This window comes from Pongo abelii, chromosome 5, assembly GCF_028885655.2.
Source record: "Pongo abelii isolate AG06213 chromosome 5, NHGRI_mPonAbe1-v2.0_pri, whole genome shotgun sequence".
NCBI lineage: Eukaryota > Metazoa > Chordata > Mammalia > Primates > Hominidae > Pongo > Pongo abelii.
In genome coordinates, this window is record NC_071990.2 from 104,510,123 (window position 1) to 104,534,428 (window position 24,306).

General features: G+C 34.3%; 2 long non-coding RNA genes across 6 annotated transcripts in view; one reads left to right on the plus strand and one right to left on the minus strand.

The window, feature by feature from the left end:
• Nucleotides 1-7,619, plus strand: part of LOC129060008 (uncharacterized) — a 38,328-nt gene extending 30,709 nt beyond the window's left edge. The window contains exon 4 of the long non-coding RNA XR_008526313.2: nucleotides 7,490-7,619. This is a non-coding gene — a long non-coding RNA (uncharacterized LOC129060008). The remainder of the gene's footprint in view (nucleotides 1-7,489) is intronic.
• LOC129060006 (uncharacterized) overlaps nucleotides 1-24,306 on the minus strand; it is a 287,201-nt gene that overhangs the window by 191,958 nt on the left and 70,937 nt on the right. The gene's annotated exons all lie outside the window — the stretch shown is intronic.

Sequence of the window (24,306 nt, forward strand, 5' to 3'; positions counted from 1 at the left end):
AGCAATAATACTAACTTTATTCACTTTATCTTTACAGCAGCAGAAACAAGCTTTCTAAATATTGTTTCTGGCTCATTCTTGTAATACTTTTTGGAAGTAAGAAATCAACATATGTGGAAGCAGAGAAAATACAAACATAAGTGCTAAACTAAGAAATGAGTTCAGGGTTTCTTTATATTTATTATCTGTAAGTATATGAGATAACTTAATATCAAACAGAACAATCTTTGTACTTTCTTAACCTTCAAAATGTCATCATGAATGTCTTCTTTCTTTTCACTTTTTTCAACACCATAATTAGTGCAGGCTCAAAGGTGATCTAGGGCCAGCCGCAATTCAAAATACAATGATGATAAATTCTTAAAATGGTACACACAGCTATAATTCAAAATACAATGATGATAAAATCATAAAATGGTACAAAGTCAATTTTGTACTTTCCAGGAAATTGCTGACAAAACATGGTTCTTTCACAAATAGAAAAAAGACTTAAGAATTATTTGAATTCATATTTAAAACAATACTTACATGTTGACCTATCTTTTGCATGAATAACAAAACCACCTATTGGGACTAGCAGCTAGAGATTATTTTCAAAACAAAATCTGAAAATGGAAGAAGCAAATTAGTATGCATGTTGAAAGGATCTATCATAAAAAAAACAAAATAAATGAAGGAAAAAATTATTGATTTCTGGCTCTAGCTATCAAGGAGTAACTTATGATACAGTAAGCAAACCACAAAAAAATAAGTCTTAAAAACTAGATACAACTTGTAAAATCATTATTGCATTTCATTTGTCTACTTAAGGATGTAGAAAGTTGCAAAGAATATCACTCCTACTCATATAAGAACAACAACAAAGGACCAGGCAAACAGCAAGTCCATAACTTTGCTTGAACCTATCAAAAGTTTGAGATGGCAAGACAACCATTTAGTTGTTGATCTATGGAGAAGCTGGCCCCTGATGAGAGACAAGATGTGAACATTTGCTTACCTGTTCTACATGCAATCAAAAGTACATAAGGATTCAGATAGAGAACCTGGTAGAAACCTCAAGTAGGTCTTTCATGTCACAATTCCCTTAGGAATGTCTACGGAGGTAGCAGAACACTCCAGACAGTTACTACTCTGATTGTGGGAATAAGACTGTTTAAGACTCAGGTTTAATCTGTATGATAAACCTCAGTCCTAAGCAGGTCCAGGGTCTCTGGGTCTCAGAAAATTAACTGTTTCCAGCCTTGTTCCTTCGCCACTACATATCTAGTTATGGGATCAGTACTTACCCTTTCCTTATTAATAGATAACTTTTTTGGTTCTTTTTTTCCCTAGCTGCAATGACTTTCCTCCAATGTCCTCAGCAGTTCTCACCAGTGTTCTCAGAGTTTATGTCAGAAAGTGTGGAACTCTAGAACATTGAAAAATTAGGGGAAGTTTACAAAATCTTGCAGACTTTTTAACATTGTAATCCACTGGGTACTGACAAAGAGTATGAGCCAGAGTTCACAGAAAACACCTGTATTAGCCTGTTCTCACACTGCTATAAAGAACTGCCTGAGACTGGGTAATTTATAAAGAAAAGAGTTTTAATTGACTCACAGTTCCGCATAGCTGGAGAGACCCCAGGAAACTTACAATTATGTCAGATGTGGAAACAAATATGTCCTTCTTCACATGGCGGCAGGAGACAGAAGTGCCAAGCAAAGAGGGAAAGACCATTGAAAAACCATCAGGTATTGTGAGAACTCACTCACTATAACAAAAACAGCACTGGGATAACTGCCCCTATGATTCAATTATCTCCCGCTGGGTCCCTCTTACAACATGTGAGGATTATTGAAACCACAATTCAAGATGAGATTTGAGTGGGGACACAGCCAAACCATATAATTCCATCCCTAACCTATCCCAAATTTCATGTCCTCATATTTTAAAACACAATCATGCCCTTCCAACAGTCCCCCAAAGTCTTAGTTCCTTCCAGCATTAATCCAAAGTTCCAAGTCCAAAGTCACATCTGAGACAAGGCAAGTCCCTTCTGGCTATGAGTCTGTAAAATTGAAAGTTGTCACTACCTAGATACAATGGGAGTACAGATATTGGGTAAATGCACCCACTCCAAATGGGAGAAATTGGCCAAAACCAAGGGGCTACAGGCCCCATGCAAGTCCAAAATCCAACAGGGCAGTCATTAAACCCTAAAGTTTTACTTTGACTCCATGTCTAATGTCCTAATTTTGCTGATGCAAGAGGTGGGCTCCCATAGCTTTGGGCAGTTCCATCCTTATGACTTTGCAGGGTACAGCCCCTGTCACAGCTACTTTCAATGGCTGGTACTGCAGTTTTTCCAGATGCACAGTGCAAGCTATCGGTGGATCTACCACTCTGGAGTCTGGAGAATGGTGAGCCTCTTCTCACAGCTCCACAAGGCAGTGCCCCAGTGGGGACTCTGTGTGTGGGGTTCAACCTCACAGTTCCCCCTCTACTGCCCTAGCAGAGGTTCTCCATGAGGGCTCCACTCTGGCAGCAAACTCCTGCCTGGACATCCAGGCATTTCCATACATCCTCTGAAATCTAAGTGGAGGTTCACAAATCTCAATTTTTGACTTCTGTGCACCTGCAGGCTCAACACCATGTGAAAGCTGGCAAAGCTTGGGACTTGCACCCTCTGAAGCAACAGTCTAAGCTGTACCTTGGCTCCTTTTAGCCAGGGCACCAAGTCCCACAACGGCACACAGCAGTAGGGCCCTGGGCCTGGCCTACAAAACCATTTTTCTTTCTTAAGCCTCCACACCTGTGACAGGAGGGGCTGCCATGAAGGTCTCTGACATGCCCTGGAGACATTTTCCCCCTTATCTTGGTGATTATTTTTTGCTTCATCATTATGTATGAAAATTTCTGCAGTGAGCTTGAATTTTTCCCTAAAGTTTTTTATTTATTTATTTTTCCTATTGCATCATCAGGCTGCAAATTTTCCAAACTTTTGTGCTCTGCTTCCTCTTGAACACTTTGCTGCTTAGACATTTCTTCTGCCAGATACCCTAAATCATCTCTCTCAAGTTCAGAGTTCCACAGATCTCTAGGGCAGGGGCAAAATGCTGCCAGTCTCTTTGCTAAAGCATTAGAAGAATCACCTTTACTCCAGTTCCCAACAAGTTCCTAATCTTTATCTGAGATCACCTTGGCCTGGACTTCATTGTCTATATCTCTATTAGCATTCTGGTCAAAGCAATTCAACAAGTCTGTAGGAAGTTCCAAGTTTTCCACATCTTCCTGTCTCCTGAGCCTTCCAAGTCACTAGGAAGTTCTAAACTTTCCCACATTTTCCTGTCTTCTTCTGAGCCCTCCAAACTGTTCCAACCTCTGCCTGTTACCCACTTTTTGCTTCTAGATTTTTAGGTATCTTTACAGATACCTGAGTGGTACCCCACTCCTCGTACCAATTTATGGTATTAATTCATTCTCATGCTGCTATAAAGAACTGCCCGAGACTGAGTAATTTATAAAGAAAAGAGATTTAATTGACTCACAGTTCCACATGGCTCAGGTGGCCTCTGGACACGTACAATCATGACAGAAGGAGAAGCAAATATGTCCTTCTTCACATGCCAAGCAAAGGGGAAAAAGCCACTTATAAAACCATCAGATCTCATGAGAACTCACTATCATGAGAAGAGCATGGGGGTAACCACTCCCATATTCAATTATGTTTCACTGGCTCCCTCCCATGACACATGAGGATTATGGAAACTACAATTCAAGATGAGATTTGGGTGGGAACACAGCCAAATCCTATCAACACCCATCACAGTACATGTCTTTGGTGGTGAGCAACAGCAGCTGTGGGAGGGCCACAGACTTTGCAAGGATCCTTCTGTTTAGCTCTCCTAGGAAACAAAAGCATCTATGGGGAAAATCGTCTATGGGGGCAAAGAACAACCAAAACTGTATCCTGCAGGTACAAGGGTAAACTATTGCTTCTGGAGAAACAGAACAGCAAAATATTATCTACTAAACAAAAAAGAATAGGAATAAATGCTTTACCTGGTACTACAGATGAGGGAAAAACAAGAATATTGGGACAAGCGATTCTCTGCAATGTAAGGACATCATGCCTAAGATTAAGGCTTAATGAGACAGAATGTTATTAACCATCAGTGTAGCCATGAACAATTAAAAGATAACAATGTGAACCTCTGGAGTGTTCCCTGGTCTCCAAAGGCAATTCTAACAGAATGAAACACAACAGGAAGACCTAAAGCCTGAGGGCAAAGCAGATACAGAGAAAAACCCTATGTAAAACCAGCCCCACCTTAATCACAAGCTAGACCTTGAGGTATTTGAGGCTATAATATAGTGAGATTAATTATAGTCACCAGACACACTACACACACTAAACACACACACACACGCACACACCACACACCACACATAAACTCAACTCAGAAATACCTCTTTGTAAATTAATTGAAACTACCACACCAAAGACCTAGCAGAAGGATAGATGGACACACCTATAAGCATAAAATATATTTATTTGTCTGCTGTCCTAAAAATATGTTTAGCTTTCATACAACTATTACAAACCATAATAAAAGACCAATAAAAACACACAGCCATAGACAAAAATAAACAGAACTTGATTTAGAGAAGAATCTTTGGTTTTAGCTTCAACATGTAAACGCTAGGAACTCATCTGTCCTATCTTTACAAGGAAAAAAAAAAGAAAGCTGGACAAACTGAAAATCATAGACTCTTCTCAGACCCATGAGAGAACTGAGGTCACAGTGAAAACCATCACTCCAAAATCTGCTAGACAATAAGACTAAAACTATCTTGAAAATGATCAAAGTAAAGAATTTACATTACCTGATTTTAAGAAATAATATAAAGCTAGACAAATGGATTAATGTAACAGAATAGAGCATCTACAAACCAATCATACATATATACAATCAACATAATTTCAACAATATTCAAAAAAAGATTTTGAATCTGAAACAACTGGATAAATGTGGAAAAATATAAATTTGGGAAAGAAAATCTAGAATATCTTAGTATGTTGGGATAGGTAAAATTTCTTAGACAAAACCCAAAAAGCACTACCATAAAAGAAAAATATAAAGAAGTGTAATTTATCAAATTAGACATTGCTGCTTTTCAAAAGACCCCATTATGGAAGTAAATACAGGTAAATCAAAAACTATACTGAAAAATTGTTTGAAATACATATATGTAACAAATGAGTTATGTCTAAAAATATGGCTATATTATCTATCTTTATGTATATATAAACATGTATCTATGTATCTATATGTATGTGTATATATGTATATATGGATTATATATATATATTCCTACAAATCAACAATGAGAAAGCGAACAATTCAAAATGTGGGCAGGCCGGGCATGGTGGCTCATGCCTGTAATCCCAATACTTAGGGAGGCCGAAGCAGGCAGATCACCTGAGGACGGGAGTTCAGGACCAGCCTGACCAACATGGAGAAACCTCGTCTCTACTAAAAAAAATACAAAATTAGCTGGGCATGGTGGCACATGCCTTTAATCCCAACTACCCAGGAGGCTGAGGCAGGAGAATCACTTGAACCGGTGAAGCAGAGGTTGCAATGAGCCAAGATAGTGCCATTGCACTCCAGCCTGGGCAACAAAAGTGAAGCTCTGTCTCAAAAAAAACCAAAAAAAGTGGGCAAATGATTTTAAAAGACACTCCATAAAGAAAGATATATAAAAATCTGACATACTCATGGAAAAGTACTCAACATTGTTAGTAGGCAGGGTAATGTAATTTAAAAGCATATTTAAATATCAATTCAAATTCATTAGAATAACTAAAATTATAAAGATTGATAAGGCCAAATGTTGGTAAGGATGTACAATAACTGGAGTTGATGGAAATAGACAATGGCAAAACTACTCACAAAATTATTGGTCAGTTCTTTCTAAAGTTAAATATACCCTAAATATTTTGCATGCGAAATGAACACATATGTCCACCAAAAATTTTTAGCAACTTCACTTATAAAAGTTAAAAACTAGAAAAAACCTGTGTTCATAAGCAGAAAATAAATAAAATATTGTGGGATATTTAAACAACTGTATGCTACCAAAAGATAAGAAATAATTATTGATACACATAATAACATTAATTTCAAAATGCGTATATAAAGCAAAAGAAGCTGGTCACAAATCATCATCTACTGTATAATCCCATTAATAAGAAATTTGGCAACAGGCAAAACTAATCTAATGTGCTAGAAATCAAAACAGAAGTTGCTTATAGTTAGTTGGAATTGATTGGAAAGAGACAAAAGGGAACTTCTGGGCATGATGAAAATATTCTTTATTTTGATTAGATACTGTTTTACAATGTGAGAGTCAAATTTATAGAATTACTCTCTGTAAACAGAGACTCTGTAAAATAGATCTGTAAAACAGATCTGTGTATTTCACTGTATAAAATTTTTAAAATAAGCTAAACAGAGTAAATCAACATTATCAGAAAAAAATAGAAGATGTACAACATATTATAATAAGAAAATTCCTGATTATATAATTTCCACTTATGGGTAAAGAATAAAACCATGAAATAATTTATAAATAAAACAATGTTATCAGTTAGTGAAGTTATCTATTCAAATAATTACACTGAAAGTTTTAATAATTCAAAACTGTAGAAAAATTATATAATTAGGTCCTGGTTATCAAAAATTATATAATTAGCTGATGGTCCTGGTTATCCCATAAGCTTAGACAACCAGGACCTTCAGCTAAGTACATAATTTTTAATATATGAACCCTCTGGGCAGGTGAAATAGAGAAGTTAATTTAAAAATTGTATCTACATAAATCATCTATTTACGCAGCATAAAATTATAATATGGTGCTATCACAATAAATGTATCCTATTTCAAAATTGAATGGGATCATATTTACATATGAGAAATTCAACTTATAATGTAATAGTATCTATCCTATTGATATTATTTCTTAGTATACGGTTTTGGATGTTCACTTACTCCAAAGATACTCGTACTGCCTTTTTAAAAGATTCCCTTTTTAAAAGACAAGTGTTTTGCCCCTGAATTATAAAAATAATTTCAATAAACAATGACAATAATTGAATTGGCAACTGGTTTATGAAACTAGCAAACTTCGATTCCTTCATGCCATGAAAGGTTTGACCCTTTGAGTGTATTTCAGTATCTTGCAGTTTAACATGTGAGTTCTTATATTCTGACTTTTTTCATGCTGTGAAATGATTTTTCTAGTCAAGCTTTGATCTTCAAGTTTGGCCCATATTCTCTCTCCTGGGGCCCTACTAGATGCTGTCTACTTCAAATGCTTGCTCCCTGCAACACTAACTGTAAAATCTCAGGTGTCACATCACTCAATAATCTCACTCTGTGGGGTGGGGGGATAAAATAAATTCCTTTCACTGGTAGCTGACAACTTCTCCTTTATCTTTTAGGAGTTTCTGCTCTGTCCGGCTTCCAGCTGATAGAGCGCCTTTGGAGAGAGGACATTTGCAGTTTGAATACAATGCAACCTTCATCACCAAAGGCACTTCAACATGCATGGCTATGGCTTTTCTGTTCATGCATCACAAATTAAAAATAAACATTCTTATTATCTCAAATTCTCTAACACTCATTATCACATTGTATTAATGTTGTATAAAGTAAATTGATGTTTGTTCTCTCAAATTTCGACCATCGTAACAAAATAAACACTACTATTATAAGCCTAGCAAAATAATTTCTACTATATTCCATTTGTATAGCATAATGTCAATCACTGTTTACCAGTTTTCCTTGGTACATGTTTAATACTATATTGGTATGATTGAGGTTTGTAATTCCATTTTCAAAACTCTTGGTGCCAGATATATTTAAAATTTGAAAAAATTTATAATTTGGAAATATAATACAATGCAAATTATTTTATTATATAACGTGTATAAGGGTTTGGGGAAGCACTCAAAGTCAGGTGTACTAATATTTCTTTCTGTTTTTGTTTGTTTGTTTGTTTGAGACAGAGTCTCGCTCTGTGGCCCAGGCTGGAGTGCAGCATTGTGATCTTGACTCACTGCAGCCTCTGCCTCCAGGGTTCAGGTGATTCTCCTGCCACCACGCCTGGCTAATTTTTTTTTTTTTTGTATTTTTAGTAGAAATAGGGTTTAATCATGTTGGCCCAGCTGGTCTTGATCTCCTGACCTAAATTGATCAGCTCACCTCGGCCTCCCAAAGTTCTGGGATTACAGGCATGCCCAGCCAAGTGTATTAATATTTCTATACCAAAGTTATATAAATATTTAGTGGGTTAAATAAAGATTATAAAGGAATATGTCAATTTGGGTAGGGTCTCAGTTTTTCACCAAACACGGTAAAGACAGCTCAATGTTCTGAGCTTTTCTGATTTTGGAGTTGTGAATAAATCACTTTGTATCATACAGCATTTTACATTTTGGAAAGCATAACATGCTGTTTTGTACTTGGGATTCTTTGTAAATATTTCTCTTCTATCTAAAAACTGCACCCTCAAACACAAAGGAAACACTGCTTTTTGCTTCAAAATATTTCAAAGTTCAATTTCTCATGAAAGTCTTCCTGGCATCTAGAAAAATTATTGACTTTACCTTGTAGATGATACAATCAGTAATTCTCACATATTGCACTCTATTTAGACAAAAATGTTATATCTCCTCCATGAATCCAACCTTTCAAAAGTGATCATTTCTATAATCTAAGCACTTAATACGTATGTTTAGTATAGTACTAAATTGTAAATTGTAGTTATTGAATGCCTATTTATGGAAACAAGTAATCAATCAATACATTTGTAAAATATTTTAAAATATTTTAGAAGCTTTTAACCAACTAAACAGTTTCAGAAAATATAATCAATATTTTCGATATGACATAGTAGGAAAGTAGCAGAATTGGCTACCAAACTAGGCATCTAGAACAAAAATGTGATGATCCTTCTAATTAAATTTGAGAATCTTTCATTTCAATTTGTGATATTTCTACTCAATTGTACAGACTTTTCTAAGAAAGAAAGTGATACTTAGTCAAACATTACTACAAACTATGTGTAATCATTCACCTCATAATGACATTTTGATCAATGATGGACGGCACATACAATGGTTGTCACATGAGATTTTCATAAAGCTGCACTGTACAGGTGTACCATTTTTATGTTTTATATCATATTTTTGCTGTGCCTTTTCTATGCTTAGATTCACAAATATCATTGCATTCCAGTTGCCTACAGTATTCAGTACAGCAACATGCTGTGCAGCTTTGTAGCCTAGGAGCATGAAATTATACCATATAGCCTAGATCTGTAGTAGATTATACCACCTAGATTTATGTAAGCCTACACTCTATGATGCTGGCACAATAATAAAATTGCCTAACAACAGATTTGTTCAGAACATTTTCCTGTTGTTAAGTGATGAATAACTTTAATTGAAATGTTAATATTTTGGTTTGAAATATAGTTAAGTATTATAATCATTGAAAAGCTGAGAAATAACTACTGTCAATACTATTATATTTCTTATTTCTTATAAACTAGTGATCTTTTATTTTGAATAAAAGTAATAAAATGTATTTCAATGGAAAATTAGTATATATGTAGAATTTTTCTTCAAAGTCTTAAGTATAAATAACATTCACATGCTTATAATTATTTTATTTTGTAATAATGGCATTGAATGATTGATCAACAGTCAAATGAAATATAGAATATTATATCAAAATTATTTAAAGTGTTATTTTTCTTGTTAAATAATCTAAGTTGCTTCAATAATATTTTTAAGCATAAATCTCACCTTCTGAAAATTTCTAAACCTAAAAGTGTGAGTAGTTAGATGTCAAAAAATGAACAATTTTAAGATTTGAACATATTTTTAAAAGATAGAAATGTAACTTTGATCAATTATAAACATATTATTTTTAAATGTTATTCAAAGACTCAATTTAATGTTATTTTAAACAATGCTCTTTAATTTGCTCAATGAGGACTATAATGCAAATTAAGAAAAGTTGTTTTTGTAACTTTACTCAAAAAATATTAATTTTTCAAGTCATATATATATATATAAAACACATAATATAAAACCTCCATTTCAAAGTTATATAAGGGTAAACATACACACATAGAAACACACACACTTCAAAAGATCAAAGTAACCAAATTCTGTTCAAATCAAATTGAGGCAATATCATGGTTTTTTTTCACTGTAAATAACTTTATCAGAATTATACTATACAGAAAACTAAAACATATATGTTTTGTCTTGGATTATTTTGATATTTTAAAATTTGTTAATCTTTCAGTGAAAATAAGCTCATGTTTGTTGTATGGTTTATGCATGTATTTAATGGTATACATATTGTTTTAAAAAAACTTCAGCCAAATTAAATGTAAAAGATTTTAATGAATGATTCACGAGTCAGGCAGCTCTCAGAATCACAGCAGATTCACAGAAGCTCCAGGGGTGTCTCGTGGTCAAAACAAATTTATAGACAAAAAGGTAAAGTAACGTACAGCAATCGAAAGTGAGATACAGAAACAGGTTGGTTACAGCTCACCATTTGCCTTACTTGAACACAGTTTGAACACTCAGCAGTCTATGAGTGGCTGAAGTATGGCCACTGGGATTGGCCAACACTCAGTTATTGTTACAGGTGCATACTATTAAGTTAGGTTTTCATTTTTGCCAGTTACACTAGGTTACAGTTCATCCACAAGGACGTAGTCATTCTCAGGCCATATTTAGTTTGCTTTAACAATATAAATCAATAAACATTTTTGAAGAACTTTTCAAGTAACACACTGATACAGTGTAGATGGAGAATGACTTTATGTAGAAAGGTAAGAGGTTTAATATTGAAAATGCAAGTTTAAATAAAAGAAAAACATGCATATTTTGCCTTAAAAGTACAAAGTACATCTTGATACTTATATTCATGAAATAAAGTTGAAACAATGATAATGGAAGACATCCATGGAAAAACTATAGAGTGATAAAAGAAAGTTCTGAGAGAATGTCTTAGGGATCATTTAATTTTATCTGGTAGTGAATGGATGGCGACTAGTGAGTATTTAGCATGGCTCAATGTAAGATGATATAAAATCATGATAAGGAAAAATATCTCTACAGAGGACTAAGCGGACACTATTTAATGGTGTTAGGTTTTTCAGAATAATTATGGGAATAAACTCTTTACATACCTCCTCTACCAAGAAAAAAACAACAACAAAAAAAAAGAGTGAAACTGTCCCGTACTCTAAAGATTAGAAAACTCCACATATTAATGGTCAACTAATATTTATACTAATTACATCACTGATGGAGAACATATATGAGAATATGGGTTTTTTTTTCAGTGTTCTAAGATCTGAGGTTGTACAGAATTGAGGATTCCAATATGGCACACTGATGACAAAACACTTATGTTGATTTGCCTCTGTGGTTTGTCATAAGAGTTGATACTTAGAAAAGAATATATGTCAGTCCAGCAGATTTACAATAAATGGTGGCCTAATAGGAACTACAAAATTTGTGCCAATTTAAGACACATATTTAAGTCTGAATAGAGAAGTTGCTGGTATCCCAGTGGAGAAAATAAATGACAAAACAAGATAAGGATCATTTTTATTGCTGAGAAATGCTGAGGCTGACTAGATTGCAGGATAGATACACTGAAATTTAACAAGTTGAAAAAATACAATTAATTAGTAAACAAGTACACGCGTTTGTTCTTTGAAAGCATTAATTCAGTCAGCTTCATGGATATACAATCAGTGCAGTCAATACCCTGGTTTTGTCAACTCAAAATCCTTAATAATTTTAAAACAGAATTCCTAAATTGCTATACTGCACTGAGCCCACAAATTATGTGGTCAACCCTGGATTAATAAATTATACCTCATTATTCTAAAGATAAATTTCATAAAAACAGAAAATACAAAAACAAAAATTAGAAACGTGGAATCATTTTATATGAGACTATTTGCCCATTTTCTTTTTGGAAGCCTGACATTTCCAAAGACACATAAAGAGAAGATATTTTTGTGCAACCTAACTCAAAGTTGGAAAGGAAAAGGCATCAGTTAAAATAAAATCATGTAATGTTTGAAGTTCTCTCTCATTCAGATATCAGGGATAGCCTTTACAAAACCTTTAGAAAACATTCAGGTGTTGGTCATGAAAGAGATGCAACCTATGTTCTCTCCTCATTCTTGGTGAGTGGTCTTAAGACAGAAATAGAGGATTTAATATGAAAGCAAAAGCTGAAGGAAATAACCCCATGGCCATGTTGCCACTCCTAACTGAACAATATGAAAGAGACCTAAACAAAAGCAGAAAATACCTAGAAAGAATCTGCTGGCTTTACAGATAATAGCAAGACATTCTTACTTCGACTATCACATCAGAAAGAAATGACACTTGCAGATACATTATGATAAAAAGATATTGGAAAAACAAATAATTATTCTACATTAACTGAGAAATTGACAAAAAATATGTGGATAGACAATAAAGATGCTTTCAATACAAGAGAATCCCCCATACTCTTAAACTAACAAGGAGAAATTTTCCTATAGATTAGATAATATTTTTACATTTTTGATTAATAAGTGCTACCATATCAACCTTAGTTTCTTCTTAGTTGAAAAACTGATCCTGCAAAGTCAATGAACTGCTTAGGTGGAGTAGTCCTAGCATCTCGTTTGGGCTGAAGAATGACTAAAGACAAAATGAAAAATTGAAACCACATGAGTTTACATTATTAAACTTTTAGAACTAGAATTGAGGACTAAGACCATTTGTCTTCTTGACAAATATTTGTTTCAGGTATTTTGTTTGCTTGTTTGTTTGTTTTCAGGAAGATAAGGCTATAGTACAAAACGACAATAACAAAAACTTCATTGTTTCTTTAGGAAATATTTGCAAACCCATGCAAACACTTTTTGTATTGAAATAGTTTGTATACCTAAGCAAAAGCTTATGTTTCAGATTAAATTTTGTTCTCAATACTCGCTTCAAAATTTTTTCCAGGCAGTGTCTGTCCACAAGCCCTAAATTAATGTTACAAATGAGACACTGCCATATGTCTGTGTTTGCTGTTTTTAAAGTAATGTAATATATTTTTATTGCAGATTCTGAGAATCATCTTGCAGTCTGTTAAAACAAATAATGCAGTGCCCAGTCGTCAGATTTCTGATTTAGTAGATCTATTATATGATGGGGCTAAAAAATTTACATTTCTACAAGTTCCCAGGCAATGCTGATGCTGCTGTTCTGGGGACCACATTTTGGGAATGAAACACTGCTTTGTTATATGAGCCAGTTTGATTCAAGGTACTTCTTTAGTTGCATCCAAACATCTCCCAAATGATTGCATTTGGGATTTCTATTGTTTTAAGATAAATATTTTATTGAAGAAGAATTGTTGTTCAGGAAAGTTAAAGGCTAGTTGCTATTGGTATTTCTGAAACGGTTACAGATAACACATAAAGGACTAAAAAAACTTTCATTTCAATAAGTTGTCAAAAATCAATATATACTACAAATTTAAATAAGTGCCTATGATTTGCAGCTCCCTCAGGAGGTAGAAGTTGACGTATTAGAACTTTTTAAAAGTCTTAATAATATATAGACAGCATGATTGTTTAATTATATTTAAATAACTCAAAAATACAATTAACTACTTAATCTAATGCCATACCTTTAAAGATCCAAATACTCTGACACCTATTTAGGAATGCAGTTCACTGAAATGTTTTCAGAAGTAAGAAAAAACAGTTAGGGTAGACAAAATATAGTAATTATCAGAAAAATATTTTATGATAAGAATTAATTCATTGTATTGAAAATGTGATCATTTGATAACCTAAAACAATAAACAGCTAGATGTGTGGTAGGCATGTTCTGTTATTGGCAGAGAACTCAGAATTTATGTTTCTTAAAATCCAAACAGCAATATCTGCCCTAAGGCATACAAATATTTGACTCTTTTGACTACTCATTTTTCTTTGATAAAATAAGCAGTGGGGAGCAATGCAGCTCATATGCTGCCGTGGTTTAGTCTTTGAATATGAAAGTCAGAGCAGAATGAGTACTGAATTGTGAGGCTTATACACAGCAAGAACTTTGACTAATAAGAATTCCACAATTCTAGATACAGTTTGAAAGGAATCATTGGCTTCATTTAGAACTGATCTATGGGAATATTCTTTAAAAACACTTGCAGTTTTGTAACAATTGTCCTTCATGTAAATTACATTTGATTTCTTCTCAAAATTAAATAATGATCTGTTTTTTCTGTCACTGTAGTTTTATGTTTTCTAGAAATTATATAAGGGAACTCATGAAGTATGTAGCCTTTAATATCTGGATTTTTTTTTTCATTTAACATGCTGATTATGAGATTTACGCAAATTGTTAGATTTATGTTCTGTTGGGTTGTTGAAGAATCTAAAGGGATGTTTTTACTGTAACGCAATAAAGAACTCTTCTTAAATTATGTTCCAGGAACACCAAGGAAGGAGATTTAATCCAAAGAGATCCAGGCCCAAATCAGGGAAAGATTCAGATAACTTTGTGCAGGTAAAGAAGAACAGGAAGAGCATGCAGGGAAAATGAAGAACATGAGCAAAGATACATAAGGATTAGGAAGTAAGTGAGGCTGTGGTCAGAGCTAGATAATTGTGGGCCTTGAATGCAATTTATTGAACAGAACTTTATACAGAGAGCATTGGGTAGACAATGATTGAATTTAACCAGGTGAGCTTGGTGGCCAGATTTTTCTAAATTTCTTCACATGGAGGAAGAATAAACATAATCTGAACTAGGGGCAAGATTTAACTCAGGGAAATCACATATCATAGTGTCCATAAAAATATGAAAGGGTATATATCAGGTCAGTGTGGTTAGCAAGGGGATCAGAAACAAGGCTTATTTAAAAATTAATATCTATACAACTTTATTATTGATTAGGTGGGAATGCCAGTATGGGGAAGGAGATGAATATGAAAGAGAATTCTAGGAAAATTCCAGGGTTCCAGTTTGTGTGGTTTGAATAATGATGGTATTTCTCTTCCTATATATATGGCAGAAAGAGACCGTAAAATAGAATCTCAAACAGGAGGTCTCTTCCTGATTCTATATATGATATAATATATCTGAATCTTCAGATCACGTAAATGGAGAAGTCTCACATTGTTCTTTCTTCTTTCCACTTACTCCATTTTTTAATCTCTACTGGAAATGTCTTCCATGGACAATGATGTATTCTTTCTGGCCATAACCTCATTTTCTGACTGTTCATTTTACTGCCAACTGCACCTTCACCCTCTTCAATACAGTCTTTTACATCATTGCTCAGCAGTTCTCAGTGAAAATCAGCTCACGCGGCTCTTATATCCAGCTGAAGATATCCAAACCCGAGGGCCTGGGTCAGGTAAGGTTGTTGAACTGCTTGCTTTCACAGTTGAGGAGACATACACAAGAAGCAAGGGAAGACTGGAAAATACAATGTATTAGTCCATTCTCATGCTTCTATGAAGAAATACCCGAGACTGGGTAATTTATAAAGAAAAGAGGTTTAATTGATTCACAGTTCTGCATAGCTGGAGAGACCTCAGGAAACTTACAACCATGGCAGAAAGCACTTCTTCACAGGTCAGGAGTAGAAAGAATGAGTGCCAGCAGGAGAAATGCCCGATGCTTATAAAACCATCGGATCTCGAGAGCTCACTCACTATCACAAGAACCTCATTGGGGACACTGCCCCAATGATTCGATTACCTTCCAACAGGTCCCTCCCATGACACGTGGGGATTATGGGGATTACAATTCAAAATGACATTTGGGTGGGGACACGGCCAAATCATATTTTGTAATAAATCTAGTTTTAAATATGTTAGGCATGAAATAAAACAATTTAATTTTTCATAAGAAGGATATGCAAAGTAATTAAAAATACAGCTGGAAAGTGTTTCAATGACTACCTTATATAATGTTTCCAACCTCTCCCTCTGTCACTCTCTATCCTATTAGGTTTTATTTCCATCACATTATAACCAGTATATAGAACAGGCAGGGCACATGAGATGAATCTCATGTTTCTTTCTCTACTTTATACCATACTTTACTTGAATTCAAAATAAAGCTTACTTATTTTGTCCTTTATTCTTTAAATATGTTCATAGGAGGAAGTTCTTTCTAAGGCACTGGATAAAAACTCAATAGGTCCCATGACTGTTATGGTCAGTCCTAGAAAGTACTGTAATAATTTTAAATTATAAATTAAATTCAGTAATTAAAATATCCATTCCCAGATAGTAGTCAAACTCCAATCTTGCCTAATATTAAACCTTCTCCACAAAACTATGGCCTGGGAAGTGGGACAGAATTCTTCCTTTCTATCTCCTACCTGGAGCACCTGGCTCTCTGGCACTGTAGCTGAGGGTGAGATGAAACGAAGATGAGATAAAGAACTGATGTTGATTGGCATTTACTTTACTTCTCATTCTCTGGGTAGTATTCATGTTTAATACATTTCTTTCCTAAATATTTATAAATATATGAAATTATAAATATATACAACTATGTACTTTCATGTATAAACTTTATATGACTTTATAATTATAAATAAATCTGATAGTTATATGTGTAATTATAAAGTTATTTAATTCAGTATATGTTATATGTGTAAATATAGTTTATTTGCAAATTATCAAATAATTATTATGACACAATCTCCTAGGAGGTATACATCTTGCTTGATTTTTCACCACTGAAACCTCAGTTTCTATATCGGTGCCTGGAACATAGTAGATATGTTATATAAATATTATATATTGCATAGATTTTAATATACATGTACCAAATCATCCAGCACAGAAATTTGCAGACAAGTTGTAGACTAGCCACCTATATTTGGGAGTACCTGATTATAGAAGATATTTAAAATATCAAGAGTCATTTAGAACTTAGAGGGAGAGCCCATAAACTAAATGGAACCTGACTTTTAGGGGAAGGTAAAGGGAGTAGAATCCATAAAGTAGACCACTAGGGTACAATAAGTGAGTTAGAAAAAAAAATAAAGGACTGTGTTCTCAGATAGATAAATAGATAGATAATAGCTAGATGATAGATAGATAGATAGATAGATAGATGATAGACACATACATATATGTACACACACTTATAAACACACACAAATACATACACAGTATTTTGAGAATAAATAATAAATATGCCAAATATCACAGAGAAATATTGATCCCATCATTAAATGAGAATTTACAGCAGTGCTTAGCTCCTAGGTTATGGATTGGTGCTGGACGGGGAACTGAAAGAGAAGCTCTCAGTAGTTATATTGTCTCTACAACTTCATTCAAGGCAGCTGACAAGATGCTCGCAATGTGGGGAGTTTTGATACAATGGGAATAAAAATCTCTGGAAAAAATGTGTGAAGGATTCAGGGTAAGCAGTTTACACAAACTGTCATGAGATGGTTGAAGGCAGGAGTAGGGGTGGAGTAAAATGTTTTCTTCTAGGTTACAAAGTTCTCAAGCTGCTTGAGTTGGAAAGCAGGAATTCAATAGGTTACACTGACATGATACTATGTGACCAGATTTGGATATGGGATATAAGAGACATTTTGTGAATAGAGCATTTGGCAAAGAGGAAGCAGATTTCTGGAAGATGTTCCTTTATAATGAAATGCGATTAGAGAGAACAGGTTTTGTGGATTGAGGTTAAGGTTGAAGAGGGAGGGAGAAAGTGCACAGCAATAAAGAGAGGGGAAGAATGTTAGAGAATTAACCCAAGTGATGGCACAGCGGCTTGTCTTTTGAATGGTCATTGCAAATACAGGGATAGGAAACGCGCCAAGAATTGACGGTTTCAATTTTTTTCCTAACTTGTTCCCTTTTAAATGTCTTACAAATTTAGTTATTCTGTGGCTTCATAAACTGTGTTTTTGGGTTTTTTTGTTTGTTTGTTTGTAGGTAAGGGTCTTGCTTTGTTGCCCAGGCTGGTTTCAAATTCCTTGCTTCAAGTAATCCTTCCACCTCAGCCTCCCAAAGTGCTGGGATTACCCACGTTAGCCGCTATGCCCAGTCATAATTTTTACTACTATTTTTGGTAGTAAATCGTTAAGAAATTTTTTCGCACTATTCATATATGCAAAAGTGAAATTGCAGCCACTGAAAATGCATGCTATGCCACCATACCATAATATTTGATCGTTTGAGAAGTATATTTAGTGATACAGGCATACATTCCTATGCTCTCCAGTTGATTTTAAAACTGAGTGTGATTTTATTCCTCTAAAGGAAAGACAGATGTGAAGGGAAGAAGCTGAAAATGAATGTAGAAAATGCCACACAATTACTAAAACCATATAATTTTTTTGTCTTTTTTTTTCACATTAAGATAATGTGGAGGCTTGTATAGCTACATCGTAGGAGACCAAGTTTCTAGAAATTCAGATGTCCTATCTCCATGATGGATTAATATAATAGGACATGTCCAGTTTAGTGTCTATTCTGTCACTCTGCTTTATCTTCTCTTATTTAATTCACTGAGATTTATTTAAGTAGATCATACAATGTATTCCTCTCCACTTCTAGCAGGTCATCAATTCTGAGATTTCAATATCCTGAATATTGGTGCAAGAAATACTTATGACTTCAAATCTTATTAGCGTTTCATTCTTCATCAATTATTTTGCTTTTTAAAATTTATGTCCCACTCCCATCCAGTCAATGGCTGTGGCAAATCTTTTCCACCAAATTTAAATTATTTATTTACTTTAACTTCCCTTCTCTCATTTAGCCATCAGGTGGAAAAATATTTAATTACTTAATGATATCTAAAAACATTTCTCTCAACTGTGAACAAACTTTTTTTGTGAAATTGATTATTTTCATACTGGCTTTAAGAATTTATTTTTGTTTTTGTTGCCCATGTTAATTGTTCCCTGTCCCCCTGGACTTACTATTTTTCCCCTCTCTCTCTTAATGTTTTCATTCTGTTTAGCTGCCAATAAAGGTTAGGGCAAGTCACTCCCATTTTTCCACAGCCCTTCATTCAGCCCAGCGACTTGTCTGGGTATTTCATTCTCGCTAACCATAATGTATCAGGCACATATATCTTAAACAAAGTAAATTTTATTATGAGTGTAATTGCTTTGTGAGAATTTTGATACTGCATTATGATAAATAAAATTCTCAGCATTTCCAATAATAAATGATATCAATTGACTCAATGATATAAATTGCTACTTATAGGAACATATTGCATGACAGTAACAAAAATGCAGAGTTAGATTGGTAAGAGGGTAACAGCCTTTAAGTATAAACTTTTTGTTAATAAGAGAAATTTTACAGACCTTAAATTGGAGGTTTGTAGTGTATTCAATGACATAGAAAAATGTGTGAACATATATCAAACTAAATAATATTAACAAGATCCAAGTACTACTAGTCTTCCTATCTCCTTTGCTCATCTATTAAAATATAATTATATGTGCAGATATTGATATTGATTATATCTATTTATGTATATACACAGATGGGTATACAGATGTGTATGTGTATATATGTGCAAATGTACCTGTAAATATAAATGTGTATATATGAAAAAAGGGCAGTTATCAAACATAAATACCCATAAATATCCAAATTCTGATTGTTATTTCATACCTAAAGTGTTATATAAGAGTGTTAATTTAGTCTCATAATTGCTGACATTAGGTAATGACTTTAAAAATTGCTATGTAATATAGAGAATTTTACTTTGTTTTGTCTTTATTGGTTTTCAGTTTGAAAATACTTCAGCTATTTAATATATTTTCATTTTAGTGAATTTTCTATATATTTCACTATCTTTTAAATTTAGTCTTGATGCTTTTATTAACACACATTTTTACTCTGTCGTATTTGTTTTATGTGTTTGTCTCGAAAATGCCTTTAACTATGTTTTTTTTATTATTATACTTTAAGTTCTAGGGTACATGTGTACAACATGCAGGTTTGTTACATATGCATACATGTGCCATGTTGGTGTGCTGCACCCGACAACTCGTCATTTACATTAGGTATATCTCCCAGTGCTATCCCTCTCTGCTCCCCTCACCCCACGACAGGGCCCGGTGTGTGATGTTCCCCACCCTGTGTCCAAATGTTCTCATTGTTCAATTCCCACCTATGAGTGAGAACATGCAGTGTTTGGTTTTCTGTCCTTGTGGTAGTTTGCTCAGAATGATGGTTTCCAGCTTCATTCATGTCCCTACAAAGGACATGAACTCATCCTTTTTTATGGCTGCATAGTATTCCATGTGTCATATTTAACAAAAAATTTAACTATTTGAATAACCAATGTATTATTTAAATAATTAAATGTATCAATAATTTACTTTACAAACCCTTTATTTTCCTCATTCTTATGTATTCTGTATTTGAGCAAGTGTTGATAACATTCACCTGTATTTCTTCTTCTTTTTTTTTTTTTGAGATGGAGTCTCACTCTGTCACCCAGGCTGGAGTGCAGTGGCGTGATCTTAGCTCACTGAACATTCACCTGTATTTCTTATCCTCATTTTCTTTGAGCATTAGTTAATTTTTAATTCATTATAATTATTTTATGTTAATTATGTTAATGTTTGTTTTCTAAATTATTATTACTTTGTTTTAATGGAGGTAGGAGGTAGGACTGGACTCTAAAGCACGGAGCTTGGACATGGGACCAAACTGAGGAATAGCTAAAACAGGTGCTGGGCAGAAGCAGCTTCCCATAAGACACACTCAACAGTGTGCCATTTCAGTTTATTGTTGCCATGGCAACACTCAGAAGTTACTGCCCCTTTCCATGGCAAAAACCCAGAAGATGCCACAATTTTCTAGAAATTTCTGCAAAAATTGCCCATTAATTTGCATGTAATTAAAAGTGGGTATAAATATGAATGCAGCCAGCCTTTGAGCTGCTATTCTGGGCACACTGCCTATTGGGTAGCACTGCTCTGCAAGAAGCAGTAAGTCTGCTGCATTATGCTGTTGCTTAAATAGAAGTCGCTGTCTAATGCCATTGGCTCACCCTTGAATTCTTTCCTGGAAAAAGCCAAGAACCCTCCTAGACCAAGCCCCTATTTTGAGGCTTGCCTGTCCTGCATCGCAATTGCTTACATTAAATATTATTTTTCCAAATTTGATGCCACTTTATTCTTGCACTTTATTTTTTAGTGTATAATAGAATCAATTTATGTATTAACTGTGAAAGATTCATCTTCTTTTTAAATATCAGTCCTGTAAATCTACTTAAGTTGTATATATACACAGTGGAATAATTTTCAACCTTAAAAAGCAAGAAATGTCATTTGTAACAACATAGATGAAATTGGAAAACATTATGTTAAGTGAAATAAACCAGACACGGAGAGACAGACACTGCAAGTTCTCACTTATATGGAAGCTAAGACAATCAAAGTCAAAGAAGCAGAGAATAGAATGGTTATTATAGAGGCTAGGGAGCAGGGAGATGGGGAGATGATAGTCAAAGGGTACAAAGCCTCAATTAGGAGGAATAAAGTTTTTTTTAATGCTTTGAGATATATTACACAGTAGGGTGATTACAGTAAAAAATAATGTATTCTACATTTCAAAATTGCTAACAGAGTCAATTTTAAATGTTCTCACCATAAGAAATGATATGTCTTTGAGGTAACTATTATGTTAATTAGCTTGACTTAAATACTCCACATTGTATTTATAAATCATAACATTACTTTGATTACTCCATAAATTTATGCAACTATAATTTGTCAATTTACAATGAAAACAAAAACAGTTTTTAAAAACTTGTGTTGACTAACATTTTCTAAAAGATGAGTATTGAAATACGATACACATAAGGGAAATCAACAAAATATTTAGCACAATTGATTATCACAAAGTGAAGAACCATGTAAAAGCCACCCAGGTCAAGAAATAGAACATTGACAGGACCACAGACGTAGTCCTTGTGCCATGTCTCTAACTTTGTTTCAGCCACACAGGCCCACACCTCCCACCAAAGTCATCACTATCTTGTCTTTAAAGAAGTTACCATTAACTTCTAAGTTTTTTGTCTCTCTCCTTCCTTCCTTCCTTCCTTCCCTTCCTTCCTTCCTTCCTTCCTTCCTTCCTTCCTTCCTTCCTTCCTTCCTTCCTTCCTTCCTTCCTTCCTTCCTTCCTTCCTTCCTTCCTTCCTTCCTTCCTTCCTTCCTTCCTTCCTTCCTTCCTTCCTTCCTTCCTTCCTTCCTTCCTTCTTTCTCTTTCTTTCTTTCTTTCTTTCCTTTCCTCCCTTCCCCTCCCCTCCCCACCCCCTCCTCTCCTTTTGAGACAGAATTTCGCTCTGTCGCCCAGGCTGGAGTGCAATGGTGTGATCTCAGCTCACTGCAAGCTCTGCCTCCCGGGTTCATGCCATTCTCCTGCCTCAGCCTCACTAATTGTTTTTCACTTTTTCTTTTGAGATGGAGTCGCACTCTGTCGCCCAGGCTGGAGTGCAGTGGCACAATCTCAGCTCACTGCAAGCTCTGGCTCCCGGGTTCACGCCATTGTCCTGCCTCAGCCTCCCTAATTTGTTTTTCTTTACATACTTAACTTCTAAATACACATTCATGAATACTATAGGTTCATTATTTTTAAATATATATATATACAATTATGTATTTTTAAATTATTTGCATGTTAAACCCAATATTATGTTTGTGAGAAATACTTACGTTATTGAATATAACTGTTCCTTTTGTTTGTACTTATTTCTGCTTAATATTCTGTTGTTCAAATAAATTAAAATTTACTCATGCATCTACTATTGATGGGCATGGGTTGTTACCAATTTGTGACTTTTATGATTAATGTGCTTATAAAAACTCATTTATATGTCCTTTGGTACACATATATGCACACTCATTTTGGATATTTATATAGTGGTGAAATAGCTATGTCATGGTATATGAATATTTTAAACGTTACTGGAATGATGTCATAGTTTTCAACATGACTGTTCCTTTACATTCCTATCAGCTATATATGAAAACTCAAAGCATGCAAAATACTTGCTAACATTTAGGTTTATTTGTGTTTTAAATTTTACTTATTGCAGGGGCATATAATACTATCTCACTGTGGTTTAAATGTCAGTTTTTCTGAGGTTTATTAAGGTTGAGCACCTTTTCTTATGTTTAATTAATATTTGGTATCTTCCTTTGTTCCAAAATGTTTATTCAAGCCTCTTGATTATTTATCTATTAGATTTTCTTTCCTTACTGATAGTTAAGGTGGAGACCAAATTGCTTTTTCTTTTTTAGTATGGGCATCCAGTTGACCAAGAATTATTTATTTTTATTTTTATTTATTTATTTTTTTTTTTGAGATGAAGTCTCACTCTGTTGCACAGGCTGGAGTGCAGTGGCACAATCTCGGCTCACTGCAACCTCTGCCTCCCGGGTTCGAGAGATTCTCCTGCCTCAGCCTCCCGAGTAGCTGGGAGTGAAGGTGCCTGTCACCACATCTGGGTAATTTTTATATTTTTAGTAGAGACGGGATTTCACCATATTGGCCAAACTGGTCTCGAACTGCAGACCTTGTGATCTATCTGCCTCGGCCTCCCAAAGTGCTAGGATTACAAGTGTGAGTCACAGCGCCCAGATCCAGGATCATTTTTTTAAAAGACAATAAGTTCCTTATGGGCTCTTTATCCTATTCAGTGGGCCCATTTGTCACTTGCTCCAATGCCACCGTTTTAACTATTGTAAGTTTATAAGTCTTGATATAGCAATTCTCCTATCTTAATTTGCTTCAATAATGTATTTTGATTAGCACATTAATTTTAGAGTCAGCTTTTATGTCACACGCCCCAACATGCCAAAGAGAAAACAATACAGATGAAAGTAACAAGAAAAGCTGTTTAGACTTTGTGATTCAGCAGATAGTCCATTTTATTGCAAAGATTCTGTGTGTGTTTGAGGTGTATACTCTGCTATTCTTACATGCGTTGTTATATTTTTGCCCATTTATCCAGTTTACTAATTGTGATCAAATTTTAATGGTTATTTACTTCTGTTTTTATTAATAGATGTGTTAAAAATTATTTACATAATTGTGAATTTTTCCATTTCTTTGTGTAGTTTTATTTTTGTTGTATATTTTGTGGTTATGCTATTGGATACATAAAACTTAGAATTGTTGCAACTCGTGTTTAATTGAAACTTTTAT